General features: G+C 43.3%; 1 pseudogene; it reads left to right on the top strand.

Annotated features, from left to right (window-relative positions):
• Positions 1–3,357: 3,357 nt before the first annotated feature.
• Positions 3,358–3,971, top strand: LOC100357652 (EKC/KEOPS complex subunit TPRKB pseudogene; annotated as a pseudogene).
• Positions 3,972–5,368: the final 1,397 nt, after the last annotated feature.

Below are 5,368 nucleotides of genomic sequence, written 5' to 3'. Positions count from 1 at the left end.
TGAAGCAGCGGATGGAAGACCTCTTTCTCTGCCTTACCTTCTCTTTCTATGTAACTGTGACTTCAACATAAATAAATAAATCTTAAAAAAAAGATTGTCAATAATTTTGAAAATATTTAAGGTTATTAATACACATTTTTAAAAATACAATGACTAGGGGTCTGCGCTGTGGAGTGGCAGGTAAAGCTGTCACCTGCAGTGCCGCCATCACATATAGGTGCCAGTTCGAGACCCAGCTGCTCCATTTCCCATCCAACTCTTTGCTGTGGCCTGGAAAAGCAGCAGAGGATAGCCCAGGGCCTTGGGCCCCTGCACCTACATGGGAGACCTAGAAGAAGGCCTTGCTCCTGGCTTCGGATTAGCCCAGCAACAGCCGTTGAGGCCAATTGGGGAGTGAACCAGCGGATGGAAGACCCCTCTCTCTGGCTCTACCACCCTATGTAACTCCATCTTTCAAATAAATAAAATAAATCTTTTAAAAAAATAAAATCAGTTCTGTATATAAAGAGAATTGAAAATGAATCCTCATGTGAATGGAAGGGGAGAGGGAGTGGGAAAGGGGAGGGTTGCGGGAGGGGACGTTATGGGGGGGAAGCCATTGTAATCCATAAGCCGTACTTTGGAAATTTATATTCATTAAATAAAAGTTAAAAAAAATTTTAAAAAAAAATCAGAGTGCAGCATGCTAGGAGCCAAAGAGATTGCCTCTACCTCATAGACTAGCTAGAAAAATGCTACAGCAAACACCAGAATTCATGGTGAAATGTTGAAAACCTGTCCCTGTGACTGACAGTGAAACAAGGATACCCACTAACTTCACCTCTACTTAACGTGTACCTGTGGTTGTTGTTAGTTCAAAGAAGAAAGAAAACACAACAAACCCCAAAAAAAAAGAGAAGATTTAAAGGTGAATTTACCTATGTACTTATGTACCTAAAAGTCCAAAGAATCCACAAACTATTAAAATTAACTTATATGGATTATTGGATAAAATGTAGTCAACCATATCTCCAAATAAGCAATGAGTAATTGTAAAAGCAACTAAAAGAATAAAATACTAGAAATCTATCAAAGCATGTGTAAGACCTCTAAATGAGAAGCTACAGAATTTTCCTGAAAGTTTAAAAGGCCTGACTAAATGAAAGGACGAGAGATACCCCAGGTTCATATAGCGCAAAGCTCCATCTTATGAAGATGTTGATTCCATTAAACTGGGAAGCAGGAACAGTGCAGCCTCCAACAAAATCCAGTGAGGGTTAGTTTCTGCTTGGTTTTCTCCACTGGAAATCATTCTAGCACAACTCTTTACATAGAAACGTGAAAGGGCAATCTTGAAGGAGAATAAAGTGGGAGAATTCTGGGGCCACTGCTGTGGAGTAGTAGGCTCGGCCTCCACCTGCAGTGCCGGCATCCCATATGGGCGCCAGTTCGAGTCCCGGCTGCTCCTCTTCTGATCCAGCTGTCTGCTATGGCCTGGGAGGGCAGTGGAAGATGGCCCACATGCTTGGGCCCCTGCACCCCCATGGGAGAAGCTCCTGGCTCCTGGCATCAGATCAGCCCAGCTCCAGCCACTTGGGGAGTGAACTGGCAGATGGAGGACCTTTCTCTCTGTCTCTGCCTCTCTGTGTCTGTAACTCTACCTCTCATATAAATAAAATCTTTTAAAAAAAAGAACATAATGATACTTCCAACCCTACCTCCCTTCTCCTTCCTTTCTTATTAAAATAATAAAAAAAAAGTAGGAGAATTCACCAGAAATGAAGACCTAACATAAAGCTACAATAAATGCAAAGAACAATGGACAAGGTGTGCAGAGAAGCAGGGCAGGACGGTTCTGACCATTGACAGTGGGGACTCTGAAATCCTCCCGGCCTCTGTTGGAAACCAGGAATCCAGCGTTTTCCCTTCACAAATGTTTCCATTTGAAGAGACTAAGCTTTCTCCCTCCGTTCTATCCCCCCCCCCCACTCTTTCCCAAGCAGGATGTGCAACTTACTCCATCAGTGATTCAAAGCAGGATCGGAGCCCGCAACACAAGGCGATCTCTTTGGATGCCATCCAGCCCATGGGGAGCACAGCTGAACAAGGGCAGGCTCCCTTGGCAAATCGGCTAAGCCGGGACTGTAGTGAGGACTGAGTTGCAAAGGCTGCTATGTCCTCTGAGTGCTTCAGAACACCACGTGTGAGGGTAATCAGAGATGCCCAGATTTGAAAGGATTTCATGTAAGTCAAAAATATGCTTGGGGGCCAGCGCTGTGGCAAGTGGGTAAAACCGCCGCCTGCAGTGCCGGCATCCCATACAGGCACCAGTTCAAGTCCCAGCTGCTCCACTTCCAATCCAGGTCTCGGCTATGGCCTGGGAAAGCAGTAGAAGATGGCCCAAGTGCTTGGCCCCTGCACCCACCTGGGAGACCCAGAAGAAGCTCCTGGCTCCTGACTTTGGATCAGTGCAGCTCTGGCCGTTGCAGCCATCTGGGGAGTAAGCCAGTGAATGGAGGACCTCTCTCTCTCTCTCTCTCTCTCTCTCTCTCTCTGCCTTTCCCTCTCTGTAACTCTGCCTTCAAATAAATAAATCTTTAAAATATATATATGCTTCTGTTTTATTCAGAACAGAAATAGTGGAAGAATTAAAAAAAAAAAGAAAAATACAAAGCATTGTCAGCCAAAAATCCTAGAGGAAGAGAAAAATTACTTAAAGGAAAGAGTGCAGCTAGAAGACTAGCTAGACAGAATAGGAAAAAAAATAACAGGAGATGTACTCAGATGCAACAACTCTTTGAAAGGGAACTTCAAAAAAGAGATGTAATAAGAAAGACTACTTGGGGCTGGAGGTGTGGTGCACCGGGCTAAGCCTCCATCTACAGCACTGGCATCCCATAAGGGCACCAGCTCAAGTCCTGGCTGCTCCACTTCTGATCCAGCTCTCTGCTGTGGCCTGGGAAGGCAGTGGAGGATGGCCCTGTGCCTGCAGAAGCTCCTGGCTCCTGGCTTCAGATTGGCCCAGCCCCAGCCATTGCAGCCATTTGGTGACTGAACCAGCAGCAGCAGATGGAAGATCTCCCTCTCTCTCTCTCTCTCTCTCCCTCTCTCTCTCTCTCGTACTACCTTTCAAATAAATAAAATAAATCTTTTTAAAAATGTAAGACAGACTAGTTGTACCCAATAACCCAATGGAAGGAAGAAGGCATGATTTCAAGTCTATCCTTCTATGGAAGCAGAGTTGGGTGACTACTGGGTAATGCTCTCTCAGAGTTGCAGATAGAGTCCACACACGCAGCAGCCCTGCGAACATAATGATAGCTCGGGGAGTTCTTCGGGCAGGGACCAGAGGCCGCTGTGCAGTCCTGTGTATCTGTAATGCAGTTAACACACCAGCTGAACCTGTTTCCCGAATGCAGGGTGACCTTTTTGCCCTTTAAAGATGTAAAGAATGCCAGAGACATAAAAAAAGGCCATGGAAGGCACCATCGATGGTTCACTGAGAAATCCCTTGGTGATTTCCATCTGTTTCAGATACTTGTGGGAGAAACACAGCCGTCCACCTCCACAAACTGGGAAAGATGAAGATGAGAATCCAGTCTACAGAAATTATTTTCAACCTTTCCCCAACCAACAGTATTTCAGAAGCTTTGAAAATATCTGGTATCTCCAGAAATGATACTTCAATTCTAATTGTTTACGTTAAAGAGAGAGAAAAACAAATAAATCAGGAACATCTAATATCTCAAGTGGAAGGGCAACAGGTTTCTCTGGAAAATCTTTCTGGAATAACAAAGATTACAGAAATCAAAAAGATACATAAACTGCATAAGAAGAAAGTATCAGGATATTATCAGATGGGATTATTTGTAGAATGTCAACAAAAGATGTTTTGTGAAATGTCAGAAATACCAACAAAAATTTTCAGCATTAACGACAATACTGAATTTTCTTTTCTGATGATTAAATTAAATTATATTAATTGTGTGAGATTTTAAAACACAGAATGGTTTAAAAAGAAAAGAAAGGCTACTCCTATTTGTTTTTCTTTCAAAAGATACTGTTGTTATTGCTTGTTATTGCCGGCTAGCCTTCCATTCCTATTCAAATATTTTATTTTTATATAATTGGAATAAAAACTGCAGCCACCTATTGAACCCTTACAATGTACTAGGTTCTTAATGCAGTAAGTCTCTGGCCAGCACTCCACATCCCTCCCCATTCTGCATGCCCTCCAAGGCCTCTGGATCCTGCTTCTAAGTGTTTTGCATGTAGAATTCATTCACTCCTATCAGAACTTTAAGAGGTAGATACTGCTTTTACCACTGTTTACTTATTTACTTTAATTTGTAATTCTTAGTCTTCTCCTTTATAAAGCAACTACATAAGCAATTATTTACAAAATTATGTTGGTGGCTATATGATGTGTAAAGGTGTAACTTGTGGGGCCAATGCTGTGGCACAGTGAGTTGAGTCCCTGGCCTGCAGAGCCGGCATCCTTGGTGAGTACTTGTTTGAGTCACAGCTGCTCCACTTCCAATCCAGCTCTCTGCTATGACCTGGGAGGGCAGCAGAGGATTGGCCCAAGTCCTTGGGCTCCTGTGCCCATGTGGGTGACCTGGAGGGGGCTCCTGGCTCCTGACTTCAGATCGGCTTAGCTCTGGCCTTTGTAGGTATTTGGGGAGTGAGCCAGCGAAAGGAGGACCTCTCTCACTCTGCCTCTCTCTGTAACTCTTTCAAATGAATGAAGTGAATCTTTAAAAAAAATGTAACTTATATGACAATAACACCATGAAGAGAGTAGTTGGAACCATACTGAACAGAAGTTTTATATTCTATGGAAACTAAGTTAACATTAACCCAAACTAGATTGTTTGAAAATGCTAATTGTAATCCTCAGGCAACCACTAAGAAAAGAACTCAAAAAACATAAAGACTTAAAGTGGCACCCTAAAAAATACCAATTTAACACAAAAGGAAGGCAGTGATGGAGAAGTTAGAGGAAGCAAAGTCAGGAAGACATGAAAAATAGCATGGCAGAAAAAAAACCCACTTTACGAGTTATTACAGTAAGTGTAGAGAGAGACAGCTCTCCTACCTGGAGATAACCACGTGCTGTTTACAAGAAGCATACTTTATGTGCAGAGAAGCAAAGAGATTAAAAATAAAAGGATGGAGGCTAATGGGTACAGTGGGGTAAGCCACACTTGTGACACTACCATCCCATATCAGAGTGCTGATTTGAGTCCCAGCTGTTCCACTTCTGATCCATATTCTTGCTAATGTACCTTGGAAGGCAGTGGAAGACAGTCCAAGAGTTAGGGTCCCTGCTACCCATGTGAGAGACTTGGGTGGAGTTCCTAGCCCCTGGCTTCAGCCTGGCCCAAAC

Source organism: Oryctolagus cuniculus, chromosome 5, assembly GCF_964237555.1.
Source record: "Oryctolagus cuniculus chromosome 5, mOryCun1.1, whole genome shotgun sequence".
NCBI lineage: Eukaryota > Metazoa > Chordata > Mammalia > Lagomorpha > Leporidae > Oryctolagus > Oryctolagus cuniculus.
Note: the sequence above shows the minus strand (reverse complement) of the source record. Positions and strands in the feature narration are given on the sequence as shown.